We start from the raw sequence: 14,148 nt of genomic DNA, 5'->3' as shown, positions 1-14,148 counted from the left end.
TTTTGAGTTTGAAAGGGACCTCGGGGATCACCTTCTTCAAGGCCACAACTTCATAGAAGTGGTCTTGATGCACCCTTGAGATGAATCTCTCCATCTCTCATGACTCGGAGGTGGAAGCTTTTGTCTTCCTTTTCCTCTTTCTAGAGGTTTCTCCGGCCTTAGATGCCATAAATGGTTATGGAAAAACAAAAAAACAATGCTTTTACCACACCAAACTTAGAAGGTTTGCTCATCCTCAAGCAAAAGAAGAAAGAAGAGAGTAGAAGAAGAAGAAATAGAGGAGATGGAGATGGCTTTGTGGTTCGGCCAAAGGGGGAAAAGTAGTGTTTAGGGTGTGTGAAAATGAAGGGGTGAAGATGGGTTTATATAGGGGTGGAGAGAGGGGTAGGGTTCGACTATGGGAGGGTGGGTTTGGGAGGGAAAGTGGTTTGAATTTGAATGGTGAGGTAGGTGAGGTTTTATGAAGGATGGATGTGAGTGGTGAAGAGAAAGATGGGATTTGATAGGTGAGGGGTTTTTGGGGAAGAGTGGTTGAGGTGATTGGTGAATGGGTGAAGAAGAAGAAAGAGGGTGGTGGGGTAGGTGGGGATCCTGTGGGGTCCACAGATCCTGAGGTGTCAAGAAAAAGTCATCCCTGCACCAAGTGGCGAGCAAAAATGCTCTCTGTACCAATTCTGGCGTTAAACGTCGGGCTGGTGCCCATTTCTGGCGTTTAAGGCAAGCTTCTTGCCCTTTCCTGGTGTTTAACGCCAGTCTGGTGCCCCTTTCTGGCGTTAAACGCCCAGAATGGTGCCAGACTGGGCGTTAAACGCCCATTTGCTGCCCTTACTAGCGTTTAAACGCCAGCAAGGTCTTCCTCCAGGGTGTGCTATTTTTCTTTCTGTTTTTCATTCTATTTTTGCCTTTTCAATTAATTTTGTGACTTCTCATGATCATCAACCTACAGAAAACATAAAATAACAAAGGAAAATAGATTAAATATAACATTGGGTTGCCTCCCAACAAGCGCTTCTTTAATGTCAGTAGCTTGACAGAGGGCTCTCATGGAGCCTCACAGATACTCAGAGCAATGTTGGAACCTCCTAACACCAAACTTTAGAGTTTGAATGTGGGGGTTCAATATCAAACTTAGAATTTGGTTGTGGCCTCCCAACACCAAACTTAGAGTTTGACTGTGGGGGCTCTGTTTGACTCTGTTTTGAGAGAAGCTCTTCATGCTTCCTCTCCATGGTGACAGAGGGATATCCTTGAACCTTAAACACAAAGGATTCTTCATTCACTTGAATGATCAATTCTCATCTGTCCACATCAATCACAGCCTTTGCTGTGGCTAGGAAGGGTCTGCCAAGGATGATGGATTCATCCATGCACTTCCCAGTCTCTAGGACTATGAAATCAGCAGGGATGTAATGGTCTTCAATCTTTACCAGAACATCCTCTACAAGTCCATAAGCTTGTTTTCTTGAATTGTCTGACATCTCTAGTGAGATTCTTGCAGCTTGTACCTCAAAGATCCCTAGCTTCTCCATTACAGAGAGAGGCATGAGGTTTATACTTGACCCTAGGTCACACAGAGCCTTCTTAAAGGTCATGGTGCCTATGGTACAAGGTATTGAAAACTTCCCAGGATCCTGTCTCTTTTGAGGTAATCTCTGCCTAGACAAGTCATCCAGTTCTTTGGTGAGCAAAGGGGGTTCATCCTCCCAAGTCTCATTACCAAATAACTTGTCATTTAGCTTCATGATTGCTCCAAGGTATTTAGCAACTTGCTCTTCAGTGACATATTCATCCTCTTCAGAGGAAGAATACTCATCAGAGCTCATGAATGGTAGAAGTAAATCCAATGGAATCTCTATGGTCTCAGTGTGAGCCTCAGATTCCCATGGTTCCTCATTAGGGAACTTATTGGAGGCCAGTGGACGTCCATTGAGGTCTTCCTCAGTGGCGTTCACTGCCTCTTCCTCCTCTCCAAGTTCGGCCATGTAGGTCATGTTAATGGCCTTGCATTCTCCTTTTGGATTCTCTTCTGTATTGCTTGGAAGAGTACTAGGAGGGAGTTCAGTAATTTTCTTACTCAGCTGACCCACTTGTGCCTCCAAATTCCTAATGGAGGACCTTGTTTCAGTCATGAAACTTTGAGTGGTTTTGATTAGATCAGAGACCATGGTTGCTAAGTCAGAGTGGTTCTGCTTAGAATTCTCTGTCTGTTGCTGAGAAGATGATGGAAAAGGCTTGCCATTGCTAAACCTGTTTCTTCCACCATTATTGTTGTTGAAACCTTGTTGAGGTCTCTGTTGATCCTTCCATGAGAGATTTGGATGATTTCTCCATGAAGAATTATAGGTGTTTCCATAGGGTTCTCCCATGTAATTCACCTCTTCCATTGAAGGGTTCTCAGGATCATAAGCTTCTTCTTCAGATGAAGCATCCTTAGTACTGCCTGGTGCAGCTTGCATTCCAGACAGACTTTGAGAAATCAAATTGACTTGTTGAGTCAATATTTTGTTCTGAGCCAATATGGCATTCAGAGTATCAATCTCAAGAACTCCTTTCTTCTGATTCGTCCCATCGTTCACAGGATTCCTTTCAGAAGTGTACATGAATTGGTTATTTGCAACCATTTCAATTAGTTCTTGAGCTTCTGTAGGCGTCTTCTTCAGATGAAGAGATCCTCCAGCAGAGCTATCCAAAGACATCTTGGACAGTTCAGACAGACCATCATAGAAAATACCTATGATGCTCCATTCAGAAAGCATGTCAGAGGGACACTTTCTGATCAATTGTTTGTATCTTTTCCAAGCTTCATAGAGGGATTCTCCTTCCTTCTGTCTGAAGGTTTGGACTTCCACTCTAAGCTTACTCAATTTTTGAGGTGGAAAGAGTTCAGGCTTTCCTTAGGTTGTGAATCCAACCATATCCTAGCTCTGTCTCTTACAGCAAAAGGGAATAGCATAAGTCTGTAGACCTCAGGGTCAATCCCATTGGTCTTGACAGTGTCACAGATTTACAAGAATTCAGCTAAAAACTGATGAGGATCTTCCAATGGAAGTCCATGGAACTTGTAATTCTGTTCCATTAGAGAAACTAATTGAGGCTTAAGCTCAAAGTTGTTTGCTCCAATGGCAGGGATAGAGATGCTTCTCCCATAGAAGTCGGGAGTAGGTGCAGTAAAGTCACCCAGCACCTTCCTTGCATTGTTGGCATTGTTGTTGTTTTCGGCTGCCATGGGTTCTTCTTCTTTGAAGATTTTTGTTAGGTCTTCTACAGAGAGTTGTGCCTTAGCTTCTCTTAGCTTTTGCTTGAAGGTCCTTTCAGGTTCAGGGTCAGCCTCAACAAGAATACTTTTGTCTTTTCTCCTGCTCATATGAAAGAGAAGAAAACAAGAAAATATGGAATCCTCTATGTCACAGTATAGAGATTCCTTGAGGTGTCAGAGGAAAAGAGAAATAGAAGGAAAAGGTAGAAAATTCGAACTTATCAAGGAAAGATGGAGTTCGAATTGTGCATTGAGGAGTAGTGTTAGTCCATAAATAGAAGGATGTGAGAAGAGGGGAAGAAATTTTCGAAAACAAATTAAAAAGATTTTAAAAACATTTTGAAAAACACTAATTGATTTTCGAAAACTAAGAGTTGAAAAGAAATCAAGTGATTTTTGAAAAAGATTTTGAAATTAGAAATTAAAAAGATATGATTGAAAACTATTTTGAAAAAGATGTGATTAAAAAGATATGATTTAAAAGCTATGGTTTTAAAAAGATGTGATTGAGAAGATATGATTTGAAAAACAATTTAAAAAGATTTGATCTTAAAAAATAATGACTTGCCTAACAAGAAAGATATGATTCAGACATTAAACCTTTCTCAACAGAAAAGGCAACATACTTGAAATGTTGAATCAAATCATTAATTGATAGCAAGTATTTTTGAAAATGGAAAGAAATTGATTTTGAAAAATATTTGATTGAAAAGATATGATTTGAAAAAGATTTGATTTTGAAAAGATTTTGAAAACATAAAAAAAAAATTTGAATCGAAAACAGAATCTTCCCTCTTGTGCCATCCTGGCGTTAAACGCCCAGAATGGTGCACATTCTGGCGTTTAACGCCCAAAACACTACCCTTTTGGGCGTTAAACGCCCAGCCAGGTACCCTGGCTGGCGTTTAAACGCCAGTTTGCCTTCCTCACTGGGCGTTTTGAACGCCCAGCTTTTTCTGTATAATTCCTCTACTGTATGTTCTGAATCTTCAATTCTCTGTATTATTGACTTGAAAAAACACAAATTAAAAATTTTTTTGGATTTTTAATGATGAGGAATAATCACAATGCAACTAAAATCAAATAAACAATGCATGCAAGACACCAAACTTAGAAGTTTGTATACTACTGACACTAACAAAATGAGAATGCATATGAGAAACAACAAAACACTCAAGTCAAGAGAATTTAAAGATCAGAGCAATGAAATCATCAAGAACATCTTGAAGATCACTTAAGACACATGAATGAATGCAAGAAGAACAGAAACATGCAATTGACACCAAACTTAACATGAGACACTAGACTCAACAAGAAACATACAATATTTTTGGTTTTTATGATTTTGTCATTTTTTTTGGATTTTTCGAAAATTAAGTGGGAAAGAAAATAAAGGTATCAAAATTCTTAATGAGAATTCCAGGAATCATGCAATGTTAGTCTAAAGCCTCAGTCTAAAGAAATTAGACATGGCTAGCCAAGCTTCAGCAGGACATTGCATTCAAGAGCTAAATTGATGAGAATCAATCAGCTTTGGTGATGATAAGAACATCACCTTGAAACACTAGAATTCATTCTTAAGAACTCTGAAGATAAATACCTAATCTAAGCAACAAGATGAACCGTCAGTTGTCCAAACTCAACAATCCCCGGCAAGGGCGCCAAAAACTTGGTGCACGAAATTGTGATTCATTCTTTTTACAACTCAAACAGTCCCTGGTAATGGCTCCAAATACTTTGTGCTCAATACCATGGTCTAAACATAATTTCACAACTTCGCACAACTAACCAGCAAGTGCACTAGGTCGTCCAAGTAATAAACCTTACGTGAGTAAGGGTCGATCCCACAGAGATTGTTGGTATGAAGCAAGCTATGGTCACCTTGTAAATCTCAGTCAGGCAGATTCAAATGGTTATGAGTGATATACGAATAAAGCATAAAGATAGAGATACTTATGTAATTCATTGGTGAGAATTTCAGATAAGCGTATGGAGATGCTTTGTCCCTTCCGTCTCTCTGTTATCCTACTGTCTTCATCCAATCCTTCTTACTCCTTTCCATGGCAAGCTGTATGTTGGGCATCACCGTTGTCAGTGGCTACAGTCCCGTCCTCTCAGTGAAAATGTTCAACGCACCCTGTCACGGCACGGCTAATCATCTGTCGGTTCTCAATCAGGTTGGAATAGAATCCATTGATTCTTTTGCGTCTGTCACTAACGCCCAGCCTTCAGGAGTTTGAAGCTTGTCACAGTCATTCAATCATTGAATCCTACTCAGAATACCACAGACAAGGTTTAGACCTTTCAGATTCTCTTGAATGCCACCATCAATTCTAGCTTATACCATGAGGATTCCGATTAAGGGATCCAAGAGATATCCACTCAATCTAAGGTAGAATGGAGGTGGTTGTCAGGCACACGTTCATAGGTGAGAATGATGATGAGTGTCACGGATCATCACATTCATCAAGTTGAAGAACAAGTGATATCTTAGAACAAGAACAAGCTGAATTGAATAGAAGAACAATAGTAATTGCATTAATACTCGAGGTACAGCAGAGCTCCACACCTTAATCTATGGTGTGTAAAAACTCCACCGTTGAAAATACATAAGAACAAGGTCTAGGCATGGCCGAATGGCCAGCCTCCCAATGATCTAAGATAGCATAAAACTGATCAAAGATAGCTACCCCGATGAGAATACAATAGTAAAAGGTCCTATATGTAGAGAACTGGTAGCCTAGGGTTTACAGAAATGAGTAAATGACATAAAAATCCACTTCCGGGCCCACTTAGTGTGTGCTTGGGCTGAGCATTGAAGCTTTCATGTGTAGAGACTTTTCTTGGAGTTAAACGCCAGCTTCTATGCCAGTTTGGGCGTTTAACTCCCATTCTTGTGCCAGTTCCGGCGTTTAACGCCGGGCATTCTTGAGCTGATTTGGAATGCCGGTTTGGGCCATCAAATCTCGGAAAAAGTATGGACTATTATACACTTCGAGTGCAGGGAGGTCAGAATCCAACAGCATCTGCAGTCCTTTTCAGCCTCTGAATCAGTTTTTTGCTCAGGTCCCTCAATTTCAGCCAGAAAATACCTGAAATCACAGAAAAACACACAAACTCGTAGTAAAGTCCAGAAAAGTGAATTTAACTAAAAACTAATAAAAATATAATAAAAACTAACTAAAACATACTAAAAACATACTAAAAACAATGCCAAAAAGCGTATAAATTATCCGCTCATCAGCGATCTCGCCCCCAGGAGTAGATGATTGTGTCGTTTCATCTTCTCGGGATAGGTGAATCTTCTCGGGTGCTTTTCGCTTCCGTTCTGGAAGCGGAGGCGTGTCGGGGGCGACTTCGGTGGGAATCTCTCTCTCGGCTTTCAGGAGACAGGGAGTAGCTAGGATCGGTGGTTCGTCGATCATGCTCCTAATCGGCTAGTTGTCGTTCCAGGTTCTGGACCCTATGGCGTAGCTCCTGCATTATTCTAGCGCTGTCACCGCCAGTTCCTCCGAAGGGTCACGTCCCTGTGCGTGGTTTAGTGCGTTGTCGGGGGGACATTTGTCGCCCTCTCGGTGAGGCGACAGAGGCTGCTCCCTCTGCGCCGGCTGCTCGGCCTTGGTCTCCAATGCCCGGCACGACGTCCATTTAGGCTTCCCCACAGACGGCGCCAATGTTTGGTTGAACGGTTTTCGGACGGTTCGGGTGGAGATTTGAGGAGGCGGGAACGCTTCGTTCGCGATTGTGCTGGGATCGGATCTGCCGGGTAGCCGAGCTCTCGTTGTGGAAAGAGGGGGTGTCACCTGCAGAGACACTCCGACGCTCTAGTCAGTTAGTGTGCAGGCGAGAAATAGGTTAAGTGGAATGTGTGACGTACCTTGGGGGAGGGGTAGGGCCCTCCCCTTATATACTATGTCAGATGTGGGTCCCACGAGGGCAGAATCCACCTTCCTCGAAGTTTCCTTGTACAGCTATGACGGCCAGCTGTCCCAGACGCGTGTTCGGGCCGGATATGAGTGCATCATCTGACCGTTCAGGTCGGGTGGTTAATGGGTCGCGTCGGCCCAAGTTCCCTTTGAACCAGGCCGTAACACTTTTAAATTAAAATTATTACATTCTCTGATAGGCAACAACAAAAACAATTAACTTAATATCTTAGTAAAATTTCACTATCAATCTAAAACACGCGAGAGTTTTTAAGGAAAGCTAATTTTAAGATCATCACCAGTAAAGATTGGATTTGAGTCTCTTGAATCCTTAGAAAGGATTCAAGGCGATATATGTAGACTTATTCATCCATCATGTAGATCTTTTAGATATTTTATGGTCCTAATAGACGCATCTTCAAGATGGTTACATGTGTGCTTATTGTCTTCTCACAACCCGACATTTGCGAGATTACTTGTTCAAATTATTCGATTAAAAGTACAGTTTCCAAAAAATTCAATCAAAACAATTCGTCTTGATAATGCTGATGAATTTACTTCCCAAGCCGTTGATGTTTATTGTATGGCTAACGGAATAAGCGTTGAACATCCAATAGCTCATGTTCACACACAAAATGGGTTAGTAGAATCACTTATTAAACGCCTCCAATTAATTGTTAGACCCCTTACTTATGAGAACAAATCTCCCAACCATCAGTTCTCTTCTATGCAATTAGCTTTTGGCTAGCAGCTAAATATTTTTCATTTAAGAATATTCGAGTGTGCGATATATATTCCCATTGCGCCACCTTCTTGCACTAAAATGGGACCCCAAAGAAAATTGGGAATATATGTTGGATATGATTCTCCTTCCATCATGAGGTATCTTGAGATACAAATTGGAGATGTATTTAAAGTCCGATTTGCATATTGTCATTTTGATGAATCAAAATTTTCAATATTAGATGGAGATGATAAGCTTTCTGAAAAGGAACTTAATTGGAATGCATCATCTTTGATGCATTTAGATCTTCAATCAGGGTAATGTGAACTAGAAGTTCAAAAGATTATACATTTGCAAAGAATAGCAAGTGAATTGCCTGATGCATTTTCTGATATAAAGAGAATAACCAAATCTTATATACCAGCAAAAAATGCCCCAATTCGAATTGATGTCCCATTTAGACAAGTGGCCACTAAAACGAATTCACACCAGAAGCATGGTAGACCTATCGGTTTCAAAGACAAAAATTCTCGAAAAAAAAAGGTAAATACTATTCCTATTGAAAAAGACACTTGTAGTTGTCCAAAATTCTGATATAGTTTTAACACAAGAAGACACTCAGGTACCTAAAAATTGTGAGAAAATAAAATGAGAAAAATGAAGCTGTACGCTACAAAGCTTGACTTGTGGCACAAGATTTTTCACAAAGGCCCGGTATAGTTTATGAAGAAACATATTCTCCTGTAATGGATGCAATAACATTGCATTATTTGGTCAGTTTATCCACATATCATAAACTACATATTCATTTAATGGATGTGGTAACAGCCTACTTATACGAATCATTAGATCGTGATATCTATATGAAAGTTTCTGAAGGACTAAAGATATCTAAATCATCCAATGAATATTCACAGTTTATACTTAGTCAAATTGCAAAGATCTTTATATGGTATAAAGCAATCTGGACAAATGTGGTATAATCATCTTACTGAGTATCTAGCTAAAAACAGATTTAAGAATGATGATATCTGCCCATGTGTTTTCATAAAAAAATCTACATTTGGATTCATTATAATTGCTGTGTACGTTGATGATTTAAATATCATTGGAACTCCTGAAGAGATTCCAACAACCATAAAAGCTTTAAAAGAAGAGTTTGAGATGAAAGATTTTGGAAAGACTAAATTTTGTCTCGACTTACAGATCGAGCATACAAAAAATAAGATCTTTATTCATCAAACAACATACACAGAAAAGATCTTGAAGAGATTTTTTATGGATAAGTCACATCCATTAAGTACCCCAATGATCGTAAGATCTTTGGATGTGGAAAAGATTCAATTCCGTCCTAAGGAAGAAAATAAAAATATCTTTGGTCTTGAAGTACCATATCTTAGTGTCATTGGAGCACTAATGTATCTTGCTAATAATACACGACCCGATATATCATTTATTGTGAATTTACTAGCAAGGTATAGTTCCTCTCCAACCAAAAGACATTGGAATGGAATCAAACAAAATTTTCGATATCTTCATGAAATGGTTGATATGGGATTGTTTTATCCCTATGAATCCAATCACAACTAATTGGGTATGCAGATGCAGGATACTTGTCTGATCCACATAAAGGAATATCTCAAATAGGATACTTGTTCACATATGGTGGTACAGCTATATCGTGGAGGTCCACAAAATAGACGATTACGGCAATATCCTCTAATCATGCTAAAATACTAGCGATACATGAAGATAGTCGCGAGTATTTTTGGTCTAAGATTTTGATCCAATATATTCTGTCATCATGTGGATTGATTGATCAAAAGATAGCTCCAACTGTCTTGTTTGAAGATAAAACAGCATGCATTGCTCAACTTAAAGGTGGATATATCAAAGGCGATAGAACAAAGCATATTTCTCCCAAATTCTTCTTCACTTATGATCTTCAAAATCAAGAGACAATTGATATCCAATAGATCTGCTCAAGTGACAATCTGGCAGATTTATTTACAAAGTCACTTCCAAAATCCTCCTTTGAAAACTTGATACATCAGACTGGGATGCGCCGACAAGAGGGAGAGACTGTACTCTTTTTCCCTTGGTCAGGTTTTTTTTCCATTGGGTTTTTCTTGACAAGATTTTTTAATGAGGCAGTCTCTATCACAAAGGATATTGTACTATTTTTTCTTCACTTAAATTTTTTCCATTGGATTTTTTCTTCATTAATATTTTACTCAAGACACTGCATTTCAATAAAAAAATATTTAATAACAAAAAAGAATAGGAGAAGAAAAAAATAGCTCGATTTATCAATCATGAATATTCTTTTTAAAAAAATGAAGAAAACGATACACAAAGAAACATGCAATTAAAATTCATCATTTAGCTCAAGCTCGAGGTTTCTCAACCAAATGTGTCTTAACACAAAAAAAGCAACCGGAATAGCAATTCAATGCATTGAAAGTGAGAGAGAGTGTGCAACGACAAAAATCGTTAGAATTCTTGTTGGAAGTTAGTGGAATGATATCTTCCTGCTTAAGGGGAGCTCTAGTGATGGGGTGTTACCCATATTTATTATACGGGATTATGTTCCTCACCCAATTTACAAACTGAATTTATCATATAACAGCCCATTAACTTTCGATTAAAACAAAACACTTGTGATGGCTTACAGTAACTCATATTAACATCGAAAATACTTCCATCAGTTGTGCACATCAGATATTCAAACGGAGTAAATGTAAGCCTGAATTGTTAAAGAAGTATAAGGTGAAGAGATAATTAACGTAAAAGGAGGAAGCTTAGGGAGAGTAGTTACGCATAGCAACAGAAAGGAAGTTGCTTGAAGCAAGGGGGTGCGATGAACGTCCTATACTTGCTGTGCTGCTTCTTCCCCACTTTGCCGCCTCTGAAATCACCGTGAAAGCTCTGGTCTCCTCTACTGAAGTTTGCTTCTCCTCCGCCTTTTCGTCTCTTAGATGTTCCTCTCCTCTTCTTGATTTTTAACTTTCTCACCTGTGACTTGTCCAATACTTTTACCACGTCCTCGTTATAGATGAAGAAGATGATAAGAAAAAATCAACTAGAGAGAGCGCGAGAAAGAAAGAAGAGAAAGAGAGATTAAAAGAAATCAAGGAAATATTTGATTTTTAAAACTCTAATTTTAAATTTGTTCACTCTTACCCTAATTTCAAATGCTCAAGTTCAAATTCTGATCCAAAAAGAAAAGAACGTGCCCACTGGTGAGATATGAGACTGATTTGATTTTCAAAGATAGAATAAATGAGTTGAGTGAGAACTGAGAAGAATCCAAATTTGATTTTAATTTCAAATCTCTCGCCTAATTTCTGTTGTTGTATTGAACACTGACAACTTTCAGGTTTCTGTTTTTTTCATGTTTTTGTTTCATCATATATCATATATTGTTTATCATAAATGACCATTTGTATCCATAAAAGATGATAACACTTACATATGTACCCATGATAGATCGAAACTGATCTTGCACCCACAAAAGTTGTCTTTCGTGTGACAAAAGTACCTTATTTTGGTTATGCACTTGCTTCGATATTATCCAAACCTACGCGGCACCCCCAACCCTCCAAAACCCTATTCCTTTCCGATTCCATTTCTAATTTCAACCACCCATCCCTATTCCATGGCGGCAGCTTCCTCCTCCTCTGCCGCCACCGCCGCTCTTCCGCCCTTTTGCACCTTTGCCTTATCCCCGCACTCTCCTTCTCAACTCTCCCTCTAATTTCAATCTTTCGTTGCCAAAATTTTAGTTATCTTTTCCAGAAGAATCATTAGATTATATAAAATTGATGTCCAATTTCTACTTCAAGAGAACAAAAATTAAAGTTACTTGTAAACCAAAAGATCAAAAAATAATGAATTCAATTCGACCATTGAAGTAAAACGTCCTAACTTGAAACAATGCTGCAAATGTAACCGCACAAAAAGAATCAAGAATTGAGTACAAACTCATCGCCAGATCCAAATGAATAAAAAAATAACTAGAGAAAGAGAAGTTGCATGTGTAAATGAAGTTGCTTTTTTTCGATTATTTACAATAAGAAGAAGAAAGGAAGCGAAGAATGAGAAAATGAAGTAACGACGGAATTGAATTGAAGAGCAAAGAATAGATAAGTACCTTCTCGATGTAGCTAATGACGGAAGCTTCTCGAGGGAGACTGTTAGGTCTGATCTCAGGGACGAATGACTGGTTTGAAGCCATTTTGAAAAAAGTCTCATACTCCGGCGTGGGGTTTGCGATCTCCAAACAGCAGCAGCGCCTGTAGTTCAACGCCGGTTCAAAACGCAATTTTTGAGGAATTGAACCTCAATCGAAAAATGGCCTCTGATGGAGGCATGGAATGGTATTCCCCATCCTCCATAGGTGTTTTGTGATTGTTTGGAGCTTCTCACTTTTTGATGGAGGAGGGTTTGAAAAAGAGGGAGAGTTGGAAAGGAGAGCACGAGGATGAAGTGAAGGTGCGAAGGGACGGAAAAGCAGCCATGGCGGCAGAGGAGGAGAAAGCTGCTGCCATGGAATATGGATGGGTGGTTGAAATTAGAAATGGAATTGAAAAGGGATAGGGTTTTGGAGGGTTGAGGGTGCCACGTAGGTTTGGATAATAACGAAGCAAGTGCATAACCAAAACAGGGTACTTTTGTCACAAGGAAGGCAACTTTCGTGGGTACAAGATCAGTTTCGATCTATCATAGGTACATATGTCAGCGTAATCATCTTTCATGGGTACAAATGGTTATTTATTCTTGATTATTATTAGTTTTTCTAGTCTGCCACTTGTCATGAATACAAACATATCACTTGTTGATCATTGGAGCTGAACACTTGTTGAACAATAAACCTACTACTACTCTCCTATTATATATTAATAGACTTAGTACATCTTCCTTATTTATTTTACAATACTTAAAAAAATTTTCTTCAGATACTTTTAAAACCACCGCAGGAAATATCCGTTTGAGGCTTTCAACGGCTGCTATTGCTTTGAAACTACCACCGTTAAGACAGTCATCTAAAGTATATAGAGACCGCCTCAATGGGTTACACATGGTCACCTTGCCATTGTCTACTAGAGTAATTTTTCTGACTCCCCATGCCTGAAAAAGGAAAAAAGCATCATAAACTATCTCCATGAGAAGAATTTAAACAATAATTATAGCTATATAACTTTCTCAATACACGAACTAAGTCTTAAAGTGGTCTTTGAAGTTACACTCGTGCCTCATAGTAGTCCCTGAACTTAATAATTACCCATATTCATCCCTGAAATTGCACTCTGAGACTCAGACTCGTCCTTCCGGCACATTCTGTCCATCTAGCGCCACCGGAAAGCTGATCTGGACTAGAAGGTGACATATTGGCGAAGCTAAAGGCTAGCTGACGTGGATGAGTAAACTTTATTGATTCAATTTGGTCCCTAAATTGAAGTTAAAAACCCTAATTCCTAAATTTGAAGATCAATTTGCAGTGCCCACTCTCTTCTCTTCTCTTTCCTTGGATTCTCTTGTGTTGGCTTCAGCATCTTCAAAGCCAAACGGTAATGGCTAGCGCGAGTAATGCAACTGGGAGCTCGAACAACCCACGATCTTTTGGAAGCATTATGAGGAGAATGACCAGAAACAAAGATTCGTGTTTGCCAGAATGGTGTGGGTGCAGGTTGAGACCAGTTTTGCGATGGTTAGGGATGGATTCTAACCCAGGAAGACTATTTTTCGATTGTCCAAACTACAATGTAAGTGGTTGTTGTCGTTGTTTGCTGTATTTCTGGATATATAAATTTGACTGATTCACTTTCTTGGGTGCAGACTATAAGTAAGAGCTGGTGTGGTTGTTTCTGTGGGTAGATAAAATTTTGAAAGAAGATGTGATAACATGTGATGGTAGAACAAGCCATTTAATGAAGAATAGAAGATGAAGATTGCTTGAAAACTTGAAAGATTAGAGTCTGAAGTTAGGATTCTAAAAGTAGGTGAAATTTTAGTGTTTGTATTTATGCTGTTGATTATAGTAGTTGTTCTTCTCTTAAAATTGAATAAGCAATTTGACTAATTGTATCTAGAAAAAAACAAATGACATACATATATTACTCTTGTACTTGTACATGTTTGTTTGTTTGAAAGAAATACAAATTAAAGTGTTTGACATCACTGTACTAGCATATTTTGGAAATTGGAAAAATAATATGAACTACTAATATATTCATCCATAA

Source organism: Arachis stenosperma, chromosome 3 (genome assembly GCF_014773155.1).
Source record: "Arachis stenosperma cultivar V10309 chromosome 3, arast.V10309.gnm1.PFL2, whole genome shotgun sequence".
NCBI classification, from domain to species: domain Eukaryota; kingdom Viridiplantae; phylum Streptophyta; class Magnoliopsida; order Fabales; family Fabaceae; genus Arachis; species Arachis stenosperma.
Note: the sequence above shows the minus strand (reverse complement) of the source record.